The sequence below is a fragment of the Canis lupus genome, chromosome 2, assembly GCF_011100685.1.
Source record: "Canis lupus familiaris isolate Mischka breed German Shepherd chromosome 2, alternate assembly UU_Cfam_GSD_1.0, whole genome shotgun sequence".
Taxonomy (NCBI): domain Eukaryota; kingdom Metazoa; phylum Chordata; class Mammalia; order Carnivora; family Canidae; genus Canis; species Canis lupus.
In genome coordinates, this window is record NC_049223.1 from 82777146 (window position 1) to 82801625 (window position 24480).

Here is a 24480-nt window from a genome sequence, read left to right on the forward strand (position 1 = left end):
CTGCAGCCATCACTCCCCTCCTTGCTCTGCCCCACGCTCCTGCCTCAGGGCCTTTGCATCTACTGTTCCCACTGCCCAGAATGGTCTTCCCGAGTGTCCACCAGCCTCACTCCCCCACTTCCTTTGGGTCCCTCTCTGGGGGCGGCGTGCACACGGCGGCCAGGTAAGGACTCCCGCGGCAAACCCTCCAACAGGGAAATTTGAATTTGAATTTCGCCCTGAGTTGCTGCGTCTAGAACCGCTGCTTCTGAACAAGTGAAAACACGTTTGCATGTGGGATTGGGGGGGGGGGGGAGCCACCAGAGCAAGAAACCGCACCCCCGGCTTCTGCGGGATTGGGGGGGGGAGCAACCAGAGCGAGAAACCGCACCCCCCGCCCCTCTGCCTTCCGAACGTGCTGCCTTACCAGACACTCTCCCAGCCACGCGCCACCGCCAGCACCCACCCCAGGGCCCCCTCACCCGGGTGCCCCTGCACCCCAGGCACCTGCCATCACCTGCTGACTTTGTTCCCCCCACACCACTAGAGAGTAAACATCCCACACGTGACTGGGGGGTGCTCCAGGCTGGGTCATCCCCATGTCGGGGCGGAGGCCGGGCTTCTGTCCCCCCAGGTGCACCCAGAGGCCGCGCAGCCCCCGAGGAAGGAGTGAGCTCAGGGGAGGAGGAGGGGAGGGCTCCGTCCCCTAACCCCTAGCCCCTAACCCCTAACCTCTAACCCCTAACCCGGGCACAGGGAAGGCGGGAATTCTGTCTCGGTCTCTGCTTCATTCTCAGCACCTGGACCACGCCCGGCACACAGCAGGTGCTCGATAAATACTTGCCCAGTGACTGAATGAGCTGGTCCTCCGTGGGCCACGGCCGGTGCCCGGGAAGCCAGTGACCGCATGGACGTGGCTGCAGCCGTGGGCCCTCGGTCCCGACGCCCTGGGACGGCAGCCCGGATCTCGGCCTGCACGGGACACGCGAGTCCCCACTCGGACCACGGCCCCTCCCGTGCCCCACACCGGTGCCCCACCTCTGGGGACTTGGCCCTCGTGTGCACACAGATGCAGGCGACCCGGGGACCCACCGCGGGCCTCTCCCGGCTGCATCCCACGACCTGCCCCTGCTACCCGCGCTCTGGCCACACGAGGTCACTGTCGTCACATGCGCCAGCGGAGCCAGACCCACCGGCCGCTGTGAGGGTCCTGCTTCTCCGCAAGGCTCTGAGGCCCTGGCTCCTGCGGGAATGTCCCTGAGAACAGCGCTGGGGCTGATTCCAGACCTTCCAGAACACACGTGACCTCAGTGTGTCTTTTTAAAGGCAATAGATTCAATCAACGGTGGGCTCGGAGGTCAGGGCGTCTGGGTTAGAATCCCATCCCATCTGCCTGCGTGATCTTCTTTTTTTTTTAATTAATTAATTTATCTATCTATCTTCCTTGTATTTTTTATTTTTTATATATTTTTAAAATATTTTACTTATTTTTTTATTCATGAGAGACACACAGAGAGAGGCAGAGACACAGGCAGAGGGAGAAGCAGGCTCCCTGCAAGGGAGCCTGACGTGGGACTCGATCCCGGGACCCCAGGATCACGCCCTGGGCTGAAAGCAGACGCTTCACCGCTGAGCCACCCAGGGATCCCTTTTTTATATTTTTTTACATTTGTTTTTATTGGAGTTCGATTTGCCAACGTACAGCATCACGCCCAGTGCCCATCCCGTCACGTGCCCCCCTCAGTGCCCGTCACCCAGTCACCCCAACCCCCGCCTGCCTCCCCTTCCACTGCCCCTTGGTCGCTCCCCAGAGTCAGGAGTCTCCCGTGGTGTGTCTCCCCCTCTGATGTTTCCCCCTCAGCTCCCCTCCCTCCCCTACGATCCCTTCCACTATGTCATATTCCCCGTGTGAGTGACACCATACGCTCACTGTCCTTCTCCGACTGACTGACTCCACGCAGCATCACACCCTCCAGCTCCAGCCACGTCGAAGCAAATGGTGGGTGGTGGTCGTTTCTGGCGACTGAGTGATACCCCCTGTGCACAGGCCGCGGCTTCTCTATCCATCATGTCAAGGACCCCGAGGCTCCTCCCAGTCTGGCTGTTGTGGACACTGCTGCTGGGAACACTGCGGGGCAGGGGCCTGTATGATCTTGGGCAAAGCTGTCTGCCTTGGTTTCCCTTTCTGCAAAATGTGATAGTAAGAGTGCTTTCCTCACAGCCATTCTGTGAGGACTAACAGAGTGATGCACATAGAACTCTCTGAACAATGACCCAGAAGTGGTAAAAGTTAACTGTTCATTATCACTTTTTCTCCATATCTCTAAGCATGATCTGTAGTGATAATGTTGTGATTAGATTTTGTGATTATTGGGAGCGCCCGGGTGGCTCAGCGGTTGAGCGTCTGCCTTTGGCCCAGGGTGTGACCCTGGAGTCCTGGGATCGAGTCCCGCATCAGGCTCCCTGCAGGGAGCCTGCTTCTCCCTCTGCCTGTGTCTCTGCCCCTCTCTCTGTGTCTCTCATGAATAAATAAATAAGTCTTTAAAAAAAAAAAAAAGAAAAGAGAAAATAAAGATGGAGTTTATAAAATTTTTTATTATGAAAAATTTCAAATGTACATAAAAGTGGAAAGAATAGCCTCTGTTTCTACTCATTATTGCTCCCCCCCAACCCTGTCCCAGCCCCCAGACCAGTGTCTGGCACGTCGGGGGCCTTCAGTGCATGATTTCCTACCGGCTCCTTATGAGGTGCTGTTCCGGAGGCCAGGTCAGTGTCAAGCAGCGAGGCGGAAAGAGTGAATCAGACCCAACCCGGTGCTCAAGGAGCTCCCGGTCTAGTAAGAAAGGCCGACCTAACCCGGCAGTCTCCCAGGGTGACAATGAATTACTGGAGGGTGTGAGGGGGAATCTCATCTGGTCAGACGAGGTTTCCTGGAAGAAACATCTATGCTGAGAACTGAAGGATGCGCAGGAGCTAATGAGGTGAAGAGGGTAGGAGAAGAGTGTCATAGGCAGAAGGAACAGCAAGTGCAAAGGCCCTGAGGCGGCACAGCCAGGAATAAAGAGAACCAGTCACGAACCCTGCCTGTTAATCCCTCCACCTGCAGCCCATCCAGACCCTCTAGTGCTCTGCGTGACCTCCTGTCCCATCGGTGTTTCCAGCCACGGACGGCCTACGCCCAGCTCCGGGAGGGCAGGAAGCTGAGCCAGTGAGAGCAGCCGGGAGACATCTGCGGCCACTTGGACGTGGAGCTGGGCCGGGCACCACCGCGGTGGGGGACAGCACAGGCAACAGGAAGAAAGGCTGTGGGTGGGGCAGGGCAGATGTGAGCCGGTGAGGTGGGGTGGGTGTCAGACCCTGCCAGCGTGGTGGAGTCGAAAACTCTTACCACGACACAAGCTCTCTGGTCCCTGCATCTTTCTCCAAATGCACCTGTCCCTCAGCCCGCCCCCCTGTGCTCCACCGCACTGCTGTCCTCTGTTCTCCAGCCGGCCAATCCCTTCTGCTGCCCAGTGCCCACCCTCCCACAGCCTCCTCCTCCCCAGAGGCTCCTCCTCACGCCACCACGTCTCCCAGACTGGGCAGCTCCTAATCGTACCCCCACATGTGCTGCCCTGGCTTCCCCCCCAAGCGGATTCTCCTCAGCCTGTTAATCTCACTAATTAAAACTTGTGCTCTTCCCTCGAACTACTTACCAAGTTAGCAATTGAGTATCTGTTTATGTAGGAGTAACTTCTGTCTCCCTCCCTCCACTCCATCATGAGTTCTGGGGACACCCCATGGTTTCACTGTTCCCCACAGTGTACCCAGGGCTCAGGCAGTGTCTAGCGTGTGTAAGTATTTAATAAACGTCTGAATGAATGAGTGAACAAATGAATGAATGGGGTCAGCACTAGGGTACAAGCCCATTCAATAGCCAGCAGGATTACTGCTATCAGGTTCCCATCCTTAAGTGTCCAGCACTGACCAATCTGGTCTCCTGGGTGTCAGTGTCACTGCCATCATCGCTATTATCATATTTATAATGACAGTAGCCACCCACATCCTACTAGAAACAGGGGCACCCAATTCAAAGTTGCCCCGTCGTTGCTCCATACCTCATCACGCTCTTGATGTCTGAACTCATCACTGTCACAAATTATTTATTTGCTCGTGTTTTTGTTGTCCAACCCCCTGGCCCAGAAGAGCAAGAGCCTGGATTATCCTGGCCACGGCCCTCATCCCCGGCATCGAGAACAGTGTTTGGCCTCCAGGTATTAACTCTCACGTGTTCGCCTGCATATACCATCTCATTTTGCATTTCCATATGCCTCTATGGAGCACATGCAAGAAAGCCCACATTACAGACTAGGAAAGAGAAGTCCAGGAAGGCCGTCTGACTTCCAGGTCACAGCTAGTCAGTGGCAAACAGTAACGACTGAAGCCCTGGTTCCTGGATTTGGAACTTTCTCTAAGTAATCCAGTGGCTCACGAGTCTCTGACACTGGGCAGGATTTTTTCCTCTACTTCCAAATCCTAGAACTTCATTAGTAAACACAAGACAAATGCAGGATCATCCTGTAGGGAAGACCCACACTGGCTGTCCCCAACCCAGAAAGTCCTCACCCACCCAGAAACCCAAAGACAAAACAAGGAACAACTGTCATACGCCTAAACTCACAACCTAGGATGCCAAGGCCTCACTTAGTAACCAGCACCTCCCATGACCTGGAAAATACCCTTCCCTTCCCTGAGTCTTTACATACTTATCTAAGAAATAAGAAGTAGTCAGCAGCTCTCCACCTTTTTATATATCTTCTCTCTGTATCCTTCAAGTCCTTGATTTTTTTTAAAACCCTGCAAGCAATAATTTTTCCCCCAAAACAAAATAGTTGGTGGACGTGATGCTCCAAACATATGCACAACTAGGTTGTGAGCACAGACTTCCTACAGGAGCCACATCATTAGGTGGGCCACACTTGGAGGATACAAACATAGTGATGAGAGCCTTGGAGGGCTGCCCAGAAAGAAAAGATCGACCATGTGTGTGTTGGAATCCTTCCCAAGAAACACTTCTAGAATTTCCTTTCAGAACGTGAGCTGGCAAGGAATTGGAGGACAGTTTTGTCATAAGTCAGGAATAGATAGGAATTAAAACACAGAGACAAACAAAGAAGTTTCTGGGGTAGAAGATTGTAAACTTAAATCCACTCAGAGAATCAGGGCTAAAACCAGGACATTTTGACATTTTCATAAATGTTCAAAAAAAGAAATGATGGAGTAACACCCACAGATATCATTAAAAATTCCAGCAGGCTGACATGCCAAGCAAAGAAGAGTCAAAGATTGTACAATTGGTGACAACAACAACAAAGAGAGTACCAACAAGAGAAAATACAGACTAATGATTTAGAGGAAATCATTGCAAAACAAATTCAACTCAATTAATAGAATTAATAAAAATGAAAACATATTTTCCAGGTCCAAGCAGGGTTAATGCATTCATTACTCATTCATTCAGCAGCCTTTCCAGAATCTTGACCTCAGGTCTCACTAGGTACCGGTGTGATGAGCATTCACCATAAGCAGACATCAGTGATGGGGGCAGTGCAACGACACCTCCTAACAGAATCACGGGTGTGACCCAATAACCTGTGACCAGCATAGTTATAATTCTGGTCCCCAGAGAAGAGATGCCCCATCCCAGTGTTTAGAACCCTGAGCAGTCACCCTTCCTCTGCTTGTGCTGAGCAGCCAAGGAAAGCATTCCTAACCTGAAGCCATGGGTGTAACCCTAGGGCCAGGGAGCTGGGAAGTGTGAAAAGAGCTCCAAAAGGGCAGAGAACCCCTGCACTCTGGAAGATAAAGTACCAGAAGACTCACCAAATTACACGTCCCAATCATCCTTCACAATCCCTGGACACAGACTGCTGAATAGAAAGAATATTCAGAAGGAAGAGAGGAACAGGGAATCTTAAACATGACTACAAGCACATCATCAAGACTCACCCCACTCTTGAGGGAAACTTACACCCAGAAAAAGAAGTCCCAAACTGAACAAAGGAAGGAATGAACACCTGAAGAAATGAAAATAACAAAGAAATGATTTTTTTTAAGTAAACATAATTAATTAATATTCTCAAAGGGACAAGAGAGTCTAATAAATCTGTAAGATAAGAGCCAACGATTATAACCACAAACAATTAGAGATGGTTAACATTTCAAAACACGACCACCTGAATTAAAAATTCAGTAGGGGTTTGAATATAAGAATAGACATAGTTGAAGATGAATTGTGTAAGACAGAAGCTTGAGCTCAGAAGTCCCTCAAAATACACTTCAAAGATCTGAGAGGTATAAAATATCAGAAAAAATGAGATCAAAGACAGAAAGTGTAAGGGGAAAGTTAAGAGACATACAAGGGGAAACCCTGGTGGTCCCAATAGCTCTCTGATATAGCACAACCCAATAGAAATATAGTGCAACCCATAAATGCAAGCCGCATGTAAAACTTAAAAAGTAAAAGGAGGGCAGCCCCAGTGGCTCAGCGGTTTAGCACTGCCTTCAGCCCCGAGTGTGATCCTGGAGACCCAGGATCGAGTCCCACGTCGGGCTCCCTGCATGGAGCCTGCTTCTCCCTCTGCCTGTGTCTCTGTGTCTCTGCCTCTCCCTCTCTGTGTGTGTCTCATGAATAAATAAATAAAATCTTTTTAAAAAAGTAAAAGGAAACAAGTGAAATTAATTTTAATAGTATATTTTAATGCATTACTTATGAAATATTACCATTTAAACATGTAATTAATATTAAAAAGTTAATGAGATAGGCTCTATTTTTTTAATAAGTCATAGAAATCTGGAGCATATTTTAAACTTAACAGCATGTCTCAGTTCAGACTAACCACACCCCAGATGCTTAACAGTCAAATGTGTCTTGGAGCTACCACGGTGGGCAGTACAGATCTAAGAGGACTTTAGAACAATTAGAGAACAATTAAAATGTAGGAGAGGAAGTTAGAAACAAGGTGAAGACATGAATCTCCAGATTAAAAAAGATTCACCAAGTATATGAAAAGAGACCCACATTTAGAAATGCAATAGTAAACTTGCAGATCAGCACAGAGAAGATCCTGAAAGCTTCCAGAAAAGAAAAAAAAGATTACTGACACAGGAAGGAAAATAAAATTGAGATCAGACTTGTCATCAGCAACACCAAACACTGCAAGAAACAAGGTTAACTTCTGAGGGAAAATTACTTTGGATCAGGAATTCTTTACTGAGACAAATTAGTCATTCTCTTAGAGGTGAAAATAAAACTTGCACTCGGAGGCTGTACTCAGAAGTTCATCCGAGACCCTTTCTAAAATCTACAAAGCTGAGGTTCTCTTGCATTGACTGCCTAAGAGTCGCGCTGTAAGAAACAACAACCTCTCTTCTCCGCCATCCGCCCGGCAGCCGCCAAGCAACAACCACGCGCGAGTGTATCTCGATCCACGTTGGCCAGACAGGAGTCCAGATCGGCAATGCCTGCTGGGAGCTCTATCGCCGGGAACACGGCATCCAGCCCGATGCCCAGATGCCAAGTGACAAGACCACTGGGGGAGGAGATGACTCCTTCAACACCCTCTTCAGTGAGACGGGTGCTGGCAAGCATGTGCCCAGGGAAGTGTTTGTAGACCTGGAGCCCACAGTCATTGATGAAGTTCGCACTGGCACCTACCGCCAGCTCTTCCACCCTGAGCAGCTCATCACAGGCAAGGAAGATGCTGCCAATAACTATGCCTGAGGGCACTACCCACCATTGGCAAGGAGATCATTGACCTTGTCTTGGACCGAATTCGGAAACTGGCTGACCAGTGCATGGGTCTTCAGGGCTTCTTGGTTTTCCACAGCTTTGGAGGGGGAACCAGTTCTGGGTTCACCTCCCTGCTGATGGCAAGAAGTCCAAGCTAGAGTTCTCCATCTACCCTCCCCCCCAGGTGTCCACAGCTGTAGTAGAGCCCTACAACTCCATCCTCACCACCCACACCACCCTGGAGCACTCTGATTGTGCCTTCATGGTAGACAACGAGGCCATCTATGACATCTGTCGTAGAAACCTCGATATTGAGCGCCCAACCTACACTAATCTAAACAGGTTGATAGGTCACATTGTGTCCTCCATCACTGCTTCCCTCGGGTTTGATGGGGCCCTGAATGTGGATCTGATGGAGTTCCAGACCAACCTGGTGCCCTATCCCCGCATCCACATCCCTCTGGCCACATATGCCATCTCTGCTGAGAAAGCCTACCATGAGCAGAGATCACCAATGCATGCTTTGAGCCAGCCAACCAGATGGTGAAATGTGACCCTCACCATGGTAAATACATGGCTTGCTGCCTGTTGTACCGTGGCGATGTGGTTCCCAAAGATGTCAATGCTGCCATTGCCACCATCAAGACCAAGCGTACCATCCAGTTTGTGGACTGGTGCCCCACTGGCTTCAAAGTAGGCATTAACTACCAGCATCCCACTGTGGTACCCGGTGGAGACCTGGCCAAAGTACAGCGAGCTGTGTGCATGCTGAGCAACACCACAGCCATTGCTGAGGCCTGGGCTCGCCTGGACCACAAGTTTGACCTGATGTATGTCAACTATGCCTTTGTTCACTGGTATGTGGGTGAGGGCATGGAGGAAGGAGAGTTTTCTGAGGCCCGTGAGGACACGGCTGCCCTGGAGAAGGATTATGAGGAGGTTGGTGTGGATTCTGTTGAAGGACAGGGTGAAGAAGAAGGAGAGGAATACTAAAGTTAAAGATGTCACAAAGGTGCTGCTTTTACAGGGAAGCTTATTCTGTTTTGAACATTGAAAAGGTGTGCTCTGATCAGTTAATTTGTATGTAGCAGTGTATACTCTCATATACAATTACTGACCTATGCTTTAAAACATGACGCTTTGTTACAGACCCAAGCTGTCCATTTCTCTGATGGGTTTGAATAAAATATTCCCTGTCTTAAAATAAAATAAAATAAAATAAAATAAAATAAAATAAAATAAAATAAAATAAAATAAAACAAAATCTACAAAACTCTCTCTCCCACAGTCAGGGAGACAGGAAACAAGCTTGACTTTTAGAGCAGTAAGTCCTCCACTGGCCAAAACGTATCTCCAGATGATAAGAGCTAAGTGTCAATTTAGACCATCCCAGGACCCTAGGAATAGCCATGACTCCTCCCTGAGGAAATGGACCTAAAACTCACCTCCTGCACATGAGAGCGAGAGAAGAGAGAGGATATATAGTCCCAGGAAGAATCAGAGCAGCTCTGGGCCTCCCGGGCCAGCTGGCCACTGGAGTCAGGAAGCCTCTTCACAGCTTCCCCAACAGACTGTCCCCAACAAACTCTGCTTGAATGACCCCAACCACAGGCTACTCACTACCCCTGAGACAGCCCATTCCACTCACCGCTGGGCAGTTTGGGCCTGTTAGAAGGAGGCCCTTTGCGTTGAGTTAAAAACTTATCTCGTTTTATCTTAGGAATAAAAGAATTATATAATTAGGAGGAAAGTCAAGATCACTTTGATTCAATCCTCTCATTTTGCAAATGAAGAAGTGGAGGCCCAGAGAGGGAAAAAAAAAAAATTTCCCAAGGTTACACAGCATAGTTGGGGCCCAGCTGGCACTACTGGAATTTGATCTGTGCATACAGGTCAGCTAGTGACCTTGCAACATGGAGAGGTTTCCATGATGATCTAGTAGAGAGATTTTTCAGGATCATGGTCAAAGCAATATAAGTGGGCCATCACCTCTGCGCTATGGCCCAGAGGCTGGCTTTAGAAAATTAAGTGCATTGCTGCTACAAACACTGGGGTGCAGGGGTAGTGGAAAGGGAGGTGGGCAGGGGGTTGGGGTGACTGGGTGACGGGCACTGAGGGGGGCACTTGACAGGATGAGCACTGGGTGATATGCTATATGTTGGCAAATTTAACTCCAATTAAAAAAAACAAATAAAAAGAAAAGAAAGTGCACTGAGCTAAGGGTGATGCTCTGGAATCTGGGAAGTTTATATCTGTTCCCTACAGACACTGCCCCAGCTTAGTGCTGTTTGTTCTCTGTCTTTCCACTGAAAGGCCCAGGGCAGGGTATTTGGAGCAGCTCAGAAAAAGAAAAAAAAGAAAAAAATCAGCCCTAAGGAATCATGAAATCCTCTCTCCCTTCAAGTAAGAAGCTGCTGGAAGGAAGATTACCCATGAAACAGCCCCAATCAGCAGCTCCCATAGGCCTGCAGGAATCTAGGTTAAGACACCATCCTTTATTTACAGCAAATAGCCCTGACCTGGTTCAAGGTTTCCCTGGGAAACCATTACCAAAACTGCCCTGAGAATAAACAATGAAGCCACCTGAGACAAGATAACCACAGGGCGCAGGGCAGGGTCATGTCTTCCTCCCAAGATGCCTGAATGCTTTGGACACCATGTTCCTCACGATGCATTCGCTTTAAAGGTTGTTATGGATACAGAAATGGAGGGGAAGGGAATCAGGGGACCTACCCGAGTCCATAAGGCTTACCTGGCCTCAGAGCCTGAAGAACCACAAATGGCATCACCATAATCGAGACCAGCCCTGCGCAGGCCATTCTGCATCATCCCATCAGCCCTGACTGGGTCCAGCAGCCGAGTCCGCTGACCAGCAGGTACTAGTGCTGCAGGTACTACTGTTACCCGTATTTGAGCTAAGACCCCAAGCAGCCGTGCAGCTGAGCCGAGTGTTCGACATTAGTAACATAGTGTGTGGACCTTATGACTTATCTCCAAGTCAAAATTCCTTTGAGAGTGAAGGGGTAATAATAATGTTATTATCAATAATTATATGATTAACACAGTAATTGTGCCAGGACCACAGGCATTCTTAGGCGTTGTCCTGAGCTCACCTGGAAGTATGGTCCCCTAACCGGGTTCCTGGCTTTGGCTCTAAGTGCTTTGCATGTGTCAGCGCATCTCATCTTCAAGTACCACTCTCCCCATTTCACAGATGGGAAAATCACGGCACACAGCTGTGAGGCGATGGGCCCAGAATTTGGACCCAGGTACCTTAGTTCCAGGTCCCGTGGCCTAACCACTATGCAACACTGCCTCTCCTGGAGTCAGGAAACACATTCAAATGGGGCTGACCCCAAAGCCGTGCTCTATCCCCCCTCTCCAGAGTCTTTGCTCAAAGAATCTCCACCTGACAGCACTACTTTACTGTCTGCTAGTTCAAAATATAAATGTGAATACAGGATTGTGTATTGGCATAAAAAGCTGAAACTAAGAGAAATCCTAGGACCCCCAAGCATGGCCAGCTCCCAACAAGACCAGGAATGTTCTGTTCTCCCCTCTCTGATGATTTCCTGAGAACCAAGCCGCTATCGTGTCCCTCGGGAAAGCCACTCACCCCTCCCTTCTCACATCCATTTATCACTCGGTTCTGGATGGACAACCACACCCCTGCTGTGCCCCAAGAGCAAGACCCATGCCAACTGCGTCAGGGGATCCTCTTGGCCTGTGGCCGTTCAGCAGGCTCAGCCAATGGGAAGTGCGAGGCGGGTGGGGTCCGAGTGTCATTCCTCTGTTCTCTCCCTATCGGGTGGCAGCAAACCGACCCCAGAAACCCTCTCCAGGTTCCAACGGAGCCTTCCTTCCCCTGCCCCCTCTCGGGCCCAGGGTTATAATATGCCCGCCGCACTGCACTGTCCCATGCAGATTCCTTCCATCCTGCGCCCCCTGGGTCTTTACTAGCACCCCTACCCCAGCTTTACATGCCAACGACGTCCTGCCAGCCTACTGAAGCAATCAACAAGTAGCCAATTTACTTATTCAGAAAATATCTTGACCTTGAGCTCTCTTCCAGGCCGTGTGCTATGCCCGGGGATCTGCAATAAGGACAAACAGACATACTCCCTATCCTCACAGAGCTTAGAGGCCAGTGCGGAAGACAGTCAAATCCCAGAGACAAGTGCAAAATGCCAGCTCTAAGCACCGCAGGGGAAGTGCAGGGCCCCACGACAGCTGGCCTTGGAGGGCACTGACCTGGCCCGCAGGTCAGGAAGGCATAAAGGATATCACGGCAGCGTTATGCAAAGCCATCAGGAGGGCAGGGAGAAGAAGGCCTTGGCACCTAACTCTGCTCAAGGGTAGAGGGAGAGCAGCCCAAACAGAGCAGAGGCACGTGGAAAAGCAACGAAAGAGGCCTGAGAGACACAGGTGCTCCAGGAACTCAAGCCCAGGGACTGGGGGGGGAGATGCAGAAGATGGGGCAAGAGGACAAGGCAGGGATGAGATCGGGGAGGCCGCCACAGCCGTTCAAACACCTTTGTACCTTACCTGGTCCTGATGCCTCCGAACTGTGGCCAGCAAGACCATCCCAACGTCAAACCCCATCTTGTAACGAATGGCTGGCGCAAGAATTCTCCTGGGCCCGCAGTTGAGAGGTGCCTTGGCTGCATTTTGAGCAGCTCCCTGATTGCCTTTGACCTTAGAGGCTGAAGGAGGATCAGGTGTTAAATGCTATTATCACCTACGGCCTGGTCCCCCAGAGACCTTCCCTGTAACATGGGGATGGTAACACTTCATTCCTTGCTAGGATGTGGCCAGGCTGGACTGTGACAAGGTTCAAGGAGCACTTGGAAGGCTGCGTGGCCTGGACAAAGGGCCCCGAAGACAGCTATTATGATCTTCATTATGGAACCCCATTCAAAGGCATAAAAAGAATTCCACCCTAAAAACGTTTCCTCAAACCGAGACGCTTACAAAAAGCCATGCAGAGATTATTAACTGTTTGGTAAAGACACTGCCTGGTGTTCGGAAGGCTTGACTCTTTCTAAGCCCGGAGCCACCTAATTAGCCATCATTTCCAACGCCAGCCGACCTTGAGTCTCTCCTGCTGCCACTTAAACAGGAGGCACTGCCGCTGGCCCAGGGCCCCTGCAGGAGCTGTGTCTCCAAGCACAAGAGCTCACAGGGCATTCTTGGGAATGATTCAGGAACAAAACGGTATTTTGTGCAAGCAGATGTTTTGCAATAATTAAATGTGGTCCCCGAACATAAAAATCAGAGCTGCTAGAAATAAAAATCTTGAGAGGAACTGCAATTTCTGAGACAGCTACTCCCTCTGGGGGGTCGGAAATGATGTCCTCACAAAAATGTTGGCTGGAAAGAATAATAAATTAGATCCAGAAGGCCTGGGTTTGAGTTTTGCCTTACTCAGCACTTCCTGGAATATTCGTTGAGCATCTCATACATGCTAAGTGCTGTGATACGTCTAACCGGAGAGGCAGCACGTGTGTCACTGGAGAGTTGGGACCCTTGAGTTACACATCAAGTCAAGTCATGATTTTGCCTCTTGCTACTCACGGGACCGCAGGGGAGCCACTTACTAGATTTCTAAGCCTCCACTTTCCCATCTGCGGAATGGGAAGGGCCCCGGGGCAGAACCTTGAGCACACACCTTCGTTGCCAGAAACAGCAGCCGAACGCAGAGGAGCCAGCAGAGCTTCTAAGAAGCTTGCAGAGATGGAGCAGGGAAGCCGTGAGACCACAGGTGCTGTCGGTGAAACAGGAGGGACTGTTGGCGTAAAGAGGAAACAGTCCATGATGTCAAAGGCTACCGAGGGGTTTTAGAGGTAAGGCTCCAGCAGCGAACACTGGATTTCAGCACGGGAAGGTTCCATCTTGCAGAAAGTGTTCCAGCTGCCCTCTCGCCACACGCAGGGTGGCTTTTAGTCAGCTGGCATCCTCACTGCCCTCTGTCCTTTCTACTCCCTCCCTACTCCTAGTAGGCCGAATAAAGGCCACCCAAGGAAACTGGCCCTTAATCCCTGAAACCTGGCAATGCTGCCTGGGAGGGGAAGCAGTTCTTGCAGGTGTGATTAAGTTAAGCCTCTTGAGATGGAGGAGATGATCCCAGATTCCCTAAGTCAGTGTTAGATAAAGGCTATCACAAGTATCCTCGTAAGTAAGAGAGAAGCAGAGGGATTCTTGAAGAGGAGGGGGCAATGTGACCATGGAGGCAGAGGTCAGAGGGAGGCAGACACAAGCCAAGAAACACCGGGGAACACCAGAAGTTGGAAGAAGCCAGGAAGGGACTCTCTTTCTCTCTCATAGTCTCACAAGGGAACGCGGCGCCGTTGACACCTTGATTTCAGACTTATGGCCTCGGGGACTATGAGAGAATACCTCTCTGCTCAGCCCCCACGTGTGTGGTCATTTGTAACAGCAGCCCCAGGAAACGAAAACAGTACCTCATTCTATAATATGACACATCTTCAGTAGGAGCCGGCGGCAGGCCTGGTAAACGAGGACGGGATCAAGACAGATGAAGAAAGTGTTATATTATCTTGAGAAATAGAAAACCTTGGCCCGTTGGGATCTTTGACATATGCTTTGGGACACAAAGGCAGAGATCACGGGTCTTGGGAATACCAGTGCAACACCTGCTTGTTGAGAACCTACTAGATGCGGTTTACAACAGTCAGATTATGGAAGCCGCCCCAGTGTCCACCGGTAGATGAATAAAGAATATGTGGTTTATACAGACAACGGAGTATCACCCAGTTATCAAAAAGAATGAAATCTTGCCATTCGCGATGACATGAATGGAGCTAGAGAGTCTTATGCTGAGTGAAATAAGTCAGAGAAAGATATAAACCGTATTGATTTCGCTCAGATGTGGAATTTAAGAAACAAATGAGCAAAGGAAGGAAGAGCGAGACAAACGAAGAAACAGACTTTTCACTACAGAGAACAAACTGGTGGTGACCAGAGGGGATGTGGGTGGGGGAATGGGCGAAATAGGGGATGGGAATTAAGGAGAGCACATGTCACAATGAGCACTGGGTGATGTATGAAAGTGCTGAATCACTGTATCGTACACTTGAATCTAATACTACACTGGATGTTAACTATGCTGGAAATAAAAATAAATTTATAAATAATAAAATAAAATAAAATAAAATAAAATAAAATAAAATAAAATAAAATAAAATAAAATAAAATAAAATAAAATAAATAAAATAGAACCTACTAGATGCCAAGGATTATCCTTGGAGTACTGGAGGGACAGCTGAAACAATTCCAATTTTCTACAGGGAGCATAATAATTACTATAGACCACTATGGTGGCCGACTTATGTTCATGAGCTCTCTTAATCCTCAGAACTACCCACTTTTATCCCCATTTTCATGGATGGAAGAAAAAGAAAAGAAAGAAGTCATTTGTCCAAGGTCATACAGCTGGGAAGAGGAGAACCCTATTTTGGAACCCAGGAAAACTGGCCTCAGAATCTGGATTCCTCATCACTCCATCATGCATTTTAGGACTGAGGAAATAAAAACCCCTGTTTTAAAAGTCAGCTATGCAAGGTTTCTCCCGATCTATCAATAAGACTGTGGTAAGCAGATTAGAGTAAAGGTACTTAAATCAAGACAAGAGGGATTCAAGTCAGCCAAAAGAATGCACTTCTTGATAGAAAAGCACCAGAAACTGCTGACCAGGGAAAGAATGCAGAAAGGCTAACTCTGGGTTTGTTTAAAAATAGGATAGTTTCATCTGAGTGACTCTCTCCGAGGACTTAGGAGCCCAGATCGTCTGATGGTGCCGTCTGGCCACGCTTGCTACTGGAGAGAAGCCTCCATGGAACACCTAAGACCTGCCACTGTTCTTCCTCAGGAGGTGGTCGTGGGAGCCCCAGCAGAGAGGGGACCAAAGCAAGCCTGGGAACCATCACTGATGTCTGTGGACCACACCCCCACCTCCTTCCCCATCAGGTGGTCCCTGCCAGAACCACCATTCCGGTCCCCAATATCCTAGCTCACACACCCACTAGCTCCTTAAAAATCTCCTCTCCCTCTCCTCACTCCCCCTTCACACACATACACACACACACACTCACAGGTCACACCACCAAGGGCAAATGTTATTTTTAAAAAATCATCCCGAGGCACAGTTGTAAAAACCCCCACTGTGATTGTGAATACACTCTTAGTTCTATCATTTATTGCTATATGTATTGTGAGGCGATGTTAGTAGGTGCATATGAGTTGTTTATATCTTTCAAATTTTACATCTTTCAGGTGGATTGAGCCTATTTTTGCTATTTTATGAAACGTTTCTCCTTAAATGTAGTAACGGCTGCTGCCTTAAGGCCTACTTTGTCTTATATTAACAAAATGACAGTTTTCTTTTGACTAGTGTTTGCATGATATCTATATCCCTTTACTATAAATATTTCTATATCTTATATTTAAGGTTTATCTCTTGTAAGAGCATAGCATTGGGATTTTTTTCTTTGTTAATTGAAATCTAATTTATTTACATATACAGTAAAATTATAGACATATCTGAGTTTAAAGCCACTTATATTCTATTTGCCAAACTATTTTATGTTGTTCTTTTTTTTTTTTTTTGCTTTCTTTTGGATTAATCAAGTATTTTTATTAGACTTATCTCCTTATTGGCTTTACATAGTTCCACTCTCCTTTTAACAGTTACCACAGAGATAATGACACACATCTTTGACTTATTAGAGTCCAATAAGAATTATTATTTTTACCAGTTTGTGATCAATTCAAGACATTTATAATGCTAACTCCCTTTGGCTTCACTTGCTTTTGTGTCACTGTGGTTATATTTTTAAATCTACACATATATGAAACAACTTTATTCGGGTATATGTTACATACCTTAAAATTCACCCATCTCAAGTATACAGTTCAATGATTTTCAGTAAATTTTACCCAATTGTACAGCCATCAGCAGAAATTAGTTTTAGAGCATAAAATCCCCCATGTCCATTTAGTTAACACTTCTATTCCCAGCCCCAGGAATTTACTTTGTGTCACCGTATATCTGTCTTCTCTGGATGTTTTATTTAAATTAAATCACAGTGTGTGGTCTCCTGTGCCTGGCTTCTTTCACTTAGCATAGTCTTTTTTTTTTTTTCTTAAGATTTTATTTACTTATTTTAGAGAGGGAAGAGAAAGAGAGAATGAGCAGAGGGGAGGGGCAGAGGAAGAGGGAGAAGCAGACTCCCCACTGAGCAGGGAGCCAAATGGGGGGCTTGATCCCAGGACCCTGAGAACATGACCTGAACCGAAGGTAGACACTTAACCAATGGAGCCATGCAGATGCCCCTAGCATAGTCCTTTTAAGGCTCATCCATGATACAGAGTATGTGTCAGTAGCTCATTCCTTTTTGTTGCTGAATAGTGGTCTACTAGATGATACGCTGCATTTTATCTATGGATATTTATGTCTTCTCCACTTTCTTGGCTTTATGAACAAGGCTGCTATAAATATCTGCATAAAAGTTTTTGGACAAGGCACCTGGGTAGTTCAGTTGCTTGAGCATCTGCCTTCAGCTCGGGTCACGATCCCAGGCTCCTGGGACAGGGTCCCACATCGGGCTCCCTGCTCAGTGGAGAGTCTGCTTTTCTCTCTCGTTCTCCCTCTCCCTCTCCCCTTCCCCTCTGCTCATGACCTCTCTCTCACTGTCTTTAATAGATAAACTCTTTTAAAAAAAATAATAAAGTCTTTGGACATTTGTTTTCATTTCTCTTGGGTAAATACGTAGCAGTGAAATTGTTGAATCATAGGATAGTTTTAACTTTTGCAGAAAATGCCAAACTATTTTTCAAAGTGGCTCACCATTTTACATTCTAACCTGCGGCATATGAAAATTCTCATTTCTACAAATCTTACCAACATTTGTTTTTGCCTCTCTTATTACAGCCATCCTTGTGGATGTGAATTAGCATCTTACTGTGATTTTAACTTGCCTTTCTCCCGAGGATTAACGATGTTGAGTATCATCTTATATTAGCCATTTGTATATCTTTTCTATATACCATAGGCTTCTTTTTTGATCTAGGTTTTTCTGTCTTTGGATTATATTATTTAGTTTATAAAATCAGGTTATATTTAGATTTATCCATAATTATCCTTTGAATTTTTCTTCAACACTTTTTGCATTTCTGTTCTTCCTAAAATCATATTTCTTCTGGCTAAAAACCCTCTTTTAGTATGGTAGTATTTATTTTAGTTAGTATGGTCTGCTGGCAATAAATTCTCTAGCTTTTTGTTTGTCTGAAAACACCTTTATTTCACCACTGTAATAGAACATTATTTTCTCTAGATACAGAACTCTTACATAGCTATTATTTTCTTTCTTTTAAGTAGGTTCCACACCCAGCATGGAGCCCAACACAGCGTTTGAATTCCCTACCCTGAGACCAAGACGTGAGCTGAGATCAGGGTCAGGTGCTTAACTGACTGAGCCATCCACGCACCCGCTATTATTTTCTTTCTGTGCCTTAAAAACAGTGTTCAACTGTCTCTGATAATATGGCTTTCACCAAGTCTTTAGAAAAGTCAGCTGTACGGGGACACCTGGCTGGCTCAGTCGGTAAAGCATGTGACTCTTCATATCAAGAGTCACGAGTTCAAGCCCCACATTGGGTCTAGAGCTTACTTAAAAAAAAAAAATTCAATTGCTTGTCTTATTGCCTGTTTGCAGTATTTTCCCCTCTGACTTCTTCTTTGTCTTTGGTTTTCATAAGTTTTATGATGATGAACCTAGGGTGGTCTTTATACTCACTCTGCTTGGGATTTATAAAACTTCTTAGGCCTATAGCTTGATGTTGTTCATCAGTTTTAGAAAATTCTTTGCCAGTATCTCTTCAAATATTGCTTCTGCTCCATTGTCTTGCTCATTTCAAGATTCAATTATACATATTAGATCTTTTCAACATGACTCACATGCCTCACACTATTTTCTGTACTTACCTCAGTTTTTCTCTTTATGCTTCATTGTGTATATTATATATTGATTTTCCAGGTCGCTAATCCTCTTTTCTGCTATGTCTAATCTGTTATCAAACCCATATATTGAGTTAATTCCAGCTACATCATATTTCACTTCTAGAATTGTCATGACTTTTTAAATTTTATTTTATTTTAATTCAATTTATTAACATATTGGTTTCAGAGGTAGAGTTCAGTGATTCATCTGTTGTATATAACATCCAGTGCTCATTACATCACTTACCCTCCTTAATTTCCATCGCCCAGTTATCCTATCCCCCTACGCCCTCCCTCTCCAGCAACCCTCAGTTTGTTTCCTATGATTAAGAGTCTCTTATGGTTTGTCTCCCTCTCTGATTTCATCTTATATTTCCCTCCCTTCCCCTATGATCCTTTGTTTTGTTTCTTAAATTCCACAAATGAGTGAAATCATATGGTAATTGTCTTTCTCTGATTGACTCATTTCACTTAGCATAATATCCTCTAGTTCCACCTATGTCATTGCAAATGGTAAGATTTCATTTTTTGATGGTTGATTAATATTCCATTTTATATATAAAATATATATGTTTATATACATATATAATCTTTATCCACCATAATATTCCATTTTATATAATATACATATATATAATATATATTTTTAAATATATATATATATAATCTTTATCCACTCATCTGTCAATGAGTATCTGTGCTCTTTCCATAGTTTGGCTACTGTGGACACTGCTGCTATAAACATTGGGGTGCAGGTACCCCTTCAGATCACTGTTTATATCCTTTGGATAAATATCTCACAATGCAATTGCTGGGTTGTAGGGTAGTTATATTTTTTAACTTTTTGAGGACCTCCATCTGGTTTTCCAGAGTAGTTGTACCAGAGCTATCATATGATTTTTAAAATATATTCTAGTTCTCTGATAAAAATTCTTCATCTTTTCTTTTAAAAAGCATATTAAGGGCAGCCTGGGTGGCTCAGCGGTTTAGCGCCACCTTCAGCCCAGGGTATGATCCTGGAGACCCAGGATCAAGTCCCGCATCGGGCTCCCTGCACGGAACCTGCTTATCCCTCTGCCTGTGTCTCTGCCTCTCTCTCTCTCTCTCTCTCTCTCTCTCTCTCGTGAAAAAATAAATAAAATCTTTTTAAAAATTAATTAATTAAAAATAAAAAGCATATTAATCACAGTTATTTTAAAGTCCCTGTGTCTAACCCCAAGTCTTTGTTTTTGATTTTGGTTGTTTGGTCCTGTTTCCTAGCATGTCTGCAATTTCTTGTTGAATGCAAACTATTATGTATGTACATAGAAGTATGAAGATAATTTGAAGCTCTAGTGAATTATATCTTCCTCCAGAAAGGATGTGTTTTGTTTTGGATAAAGTGGAGGTATATCACCCGAATCCAGATGAACATTGAGAAATCCAAAGCTAGGCTTCAATCTATTCTGAGAGCTGCTCTATTTTTAATTTACTGTAACTCCTAAAATGTAGCCATTCCAGGACAGTAACTGGAAGTCTGAGTGTTTTCCAAGGACTCTCTTCCTTGGCAGACCCAAATTTCAACATGTGTCTCCCAAAGCCATGAGAATTCCATAATTCTGGGTCTTCCAGGCTTTTGATTCCACTGCTTTCTGCTCAATTTCCTATCCTCATAGCTCCATGCAGCATGCAACTCTCAAATGCCTTAAGGGGAAGACACAGCTTCTCCTGGACTGACCTCATTGGGCTTCTCCTCTCTCTCTGGAATCCTGATTCCCGAAGTCCTAGCTGCCTTGTTAGCTCCTTGATGTTCTCAAACACATGAGTTTGGTTGTTTACATTGATGGTGATGGGGTTTCTTTTTATTTGGGGCCCATATCTCTAGTTCTCAGTGAGAATATTTGTCTGCAACAAGTTTCTTTTTCATTACTGGAAAGAAAATCTGAAACACAGCTGTACTTGTTCTAAAGCGCCATTTACTGCCAAAACTCCACAACACAGAGCCTCCAGGAGAGGATGCTTCCTGGGAAGGAATTCACAAATCCTATTTCTTCACCAAGGCACTTGCCAAACAACCACTGTCTTTGACTTGACATGGCAAGGTTTGGGGCTGCCAGCATGAGAGGTGATCTGTGTAATCTAAGTATGAATCACATGTGTAGTAATGACTATTAGTTCCCTGATCTGTGCCCTATTCATCTCCAGCACACTGTAAATAATAAATGTTTGATGAAAGAAGGGCTGGGGGTAGTGTTTGAAAGAGTGTGAGCAAGTGTACAAAGAGTCCAAGAGAGTCTAATCTTCCTATAGTAGCTGTTGAACATACAGATTTTTCCCGCTTCATATCATGGATATATATTTCAAGTGTCTCAGGTATAAATAAAATTCATATTGATCACTTATTTCAGATAAAGTCCATTCAAGAATCTTTAGAACTCATTCTACAAATTTAAAAAAAATTGAACAACAACAAAAAAAAACCGTTAAGAACAGCAGCTAAAACTTTCTCAGTTCTAGTCATATATAAGGCACTACATATATTTCTTTTCTATTCATCTTTCAGTTTACTAATCTTCTCTTCTGCTGTGTCTAACCCATAAATAATGACTTACTTTAATTTACAGTATTTTTCAACTGGAGAGCTGTCATGGATTCTTTTTTATAGATTCTAATTCTCTGATAAATTATCTGATATGTACATATTGTAAAAAAACTGGAGTGAATCATATATATATATCTATATATATTCACATGCACACATATATAAAGCAAATATAACTATATAAGTATACTTAATCCTAACAATTTTGAGAATGATGTATACATATTTATCCTTTTTTATAGATGGAGAAGCTGGGGCTCACAGGTGTAACGTGGCTTGCCCAAAGCTGCAGTCAGTATTGTAATGGTCAGCGGGTCAACTATCAAATTTAGTTCTGTCAACTCCAAAGTCATTATCTACTATCTCATGCTATAAACTCTAATATTTATATCTTAGGCTTTGTTTTTTTTTTTTTAAAGTAGTTTTCATACCCAGCGTGGAGCCCAGTACAGGGCCTGAATTCATGATCCTGAGATCAAGACCTGAACTGAGATCAAGAACCAGATACTTAGCCAACTGTGCCCCCCAGGCGTCCCTATATCTTGGCCTTCTTTACTCAAAGTACAACTACACATTTGTTTGGGGCTTATAAACCAGCTGGTATTCTCTGCTAGAAATGGAACTTCCCAACAATGAGCTGGAAACCAGAGCACCAGCTCCCAATTTTACATCTCCCTTCCGCAGATCTGAGCCATAGCAGGACATCCATAAAGTCAAGATTCTTGGACAGAGCCCAGTAAGCTCTCTTGAGTAGACTGGTGGCAGCACAGAACAGCAGCTAAGAGGCCAGGCTCTGCTGCCAGACTGCCTGGGTCTGAATCCCACCTCCTGTCCTTCCTCCCTCTGGCACCCTGCACAAGACTCTTGTACCCTCTAATCCCTACTTTCTGTATCAGAAAATGAGAAATAAAATAGTTCAGCTTGTTGGCAGGATTAAATAACAGGATATCTAAAATGTGTAGCATATATAAGAACTGAAGGATTATTAGCCTAGTTCAATTCCACTTCATCTCAAAGCAAAAGCACTCACTGGACTTTTGCTAAGGGCAGTTGGGCTGTGGGGCAAAACTGATAAGTAAGACCCAGTTTCTACCTTTGAGGAGCTCTAGGTGAGTAAACACAACCCAAGGAGACAATGTGAGTTTTGCTCCAGGACTATATACAATGCCTGGGAGCCCAGTGGTGAGAGTAGCTCCTCCCACATCAGGTCTTAGAGACGAAAAGGAATTGGGGTAGGGGTGGGGGGCAGGGAAACAGTAAATAAGAGGCTCAGTCACTTACACTGCATATCTGGACAGGCCATGGGGAGTCTGGCATGATTTAGGGAAAGAAAACATTATCTCCTCCAGGTACCAATACAGGGAGGTTTTCCCAGCAGTGCACACGCACCGCCTTGTCCACCTCCCCTGACACAGGAATTTCATGGACTTTGACAAAACCACAGGTGACTTTAAATTCATAGGTAATGATTTGCCACCAGTTGAGCTGCAAGCTCATCTTTCCCACTACCTTTTCTAGGCAGCCCTTTCCAGAAGCTTCCTTCAAGAGCGAAGTCTGGAGATGGTGGTTCTCCTTCCACCCCCCAATCGCCACCCCCCCCCCAACACACACACACACACACTGCAAAGGTAATAGTTGCTTTTGCTTCTGTGAGTCTGGTGACAATTCATTGCTGTTTTTTATCTTCTACGCATCTATTCTGTTTTAGTTACCAAGGAGAAATGCCTGTGTTATTAAAAAGGATTAGTACTGGCTACTTCCATTTATCCAAAGATGAGGGGGTAGATATTCTCAGCAATTTCATTTTCTTTCTTTTGGCTACGGACTAGCTCCCTCTTGGCATCCAACACCTCTTTGGCTTCAGGCTGTATTCTATAAGGATTCATTCATTAATCACCAAACTGTGGTTTTCAAGGCATCAGCCTTGAGGCAGAGAGGCCCAGGGGAGAAGACCTGATCTGCCACTAACCAGGGACATGCCTTTAGGAAAGTTACTCAACCTTTCCAGGTTATCAGTCACTTCCCTGAATCACAGCCTCAATCAAATAAACTGCCACAGCGCAAGCGCCCAGTGAATAATCAGCCTTTATTCTCATCATTCAAAGGATCATTCAACAAACTGTTAGCAGGTCAACTCCAGGAGGACAGGATTTGGGTTTGTTCAGCTGGGCCCCTAGAGCCTGGAACTGAGTCAGGCACAAAGCAAGGGTTCAGTAAACATTTCTCAAATGAATGAGTGAGTGGATGAGCACTTACTGCATGCCAGACTCAATGGGTAGTTTTAATGGGAAAAAAAAAAGTGCTATGAGGAGGGGGTGTCAGGATGAGGCTCCAGAGCATAAAGAGGACATTGATACAAAAGCTGGTGAAATTCAGACAAAGCCTCAAGTTTACTTAACAGTACTACACCAGTACCGGTTTCTTAGTTGTTTGTTTGTTTGTTTGTTTGTTTGTTTATTTATTTATTTATTTATTTAGAGAAAGCGTGAGCTGGGGGAGGGGCACGCAGAAGAGGGAGAGAGAATCTCAACCAGGCTCCATGCCCAGTGTGAAGCCCAACACAGGGCTTGATCTCAGGACCCTGAGATCATGACTTGAGCCAAAATCAAGAGTCAGATGCTTAACCAACTTAGCCACCCAAGTACCCCTGGTTTCTTAGATGTGCCAAAGCACCATGGTCATCTAAGATGGCATCAGGGGAAACAGGCTGGGGACTGCATGGGAACTCTCTTATCTCATATCTTTACAACTTTTCTGTACATCTAAAATTCTTGAAAAATAGTTTATTTAAAAAAAAGAGTATTTTGGGGGTGCCTGAGTGGCTTAGTCAGTTTAGCATCTGCCTTCGGCTCACATCATGATCCCATGGTCCTGGGATGGAGCCCAGCATCCGGGCTCCCTGCTCTATTGGGGGAGGGGGGGTCTGCTTCTCCCTCTCCCTCTGCCTGTCACTTCCCTTGTTTGTGCCTGAATCATGCACTCTCTATCAAATAAATAAATAAAATCTTTTTAAAAAAATATTTTCCCAGTATCTTCTTTAAAATAAACTTATTTGGGGATAATTTTACAAAATGACAAAGTGAAACTCTAGTGCATTGATCACGGCAGGACCGTCAGAATAAAAGGGTTCAA

The 24480-nt window shown here is 45.6% G+C and overlaps 1 protein-coding gene and 1 pseudogene across 4 annotated transcripts in view; one reads left to right on the plus strand and one right to left on the minus strand.

Annotated features, from left to right (window-relative positions):
* KAZN (kazrin, periplakin interacting protein) overlaps positions 1-24480 on the minus strand; it is a 1012902-nt gene that overhangs the window by 954964 nt on the left and 33458 nt on the right. The gene's annotated exons all lie outside the window — the stretch shown is intronic.
* Positions 7500-8943, plus strand: LOC607511 (annotated as a pseudogene).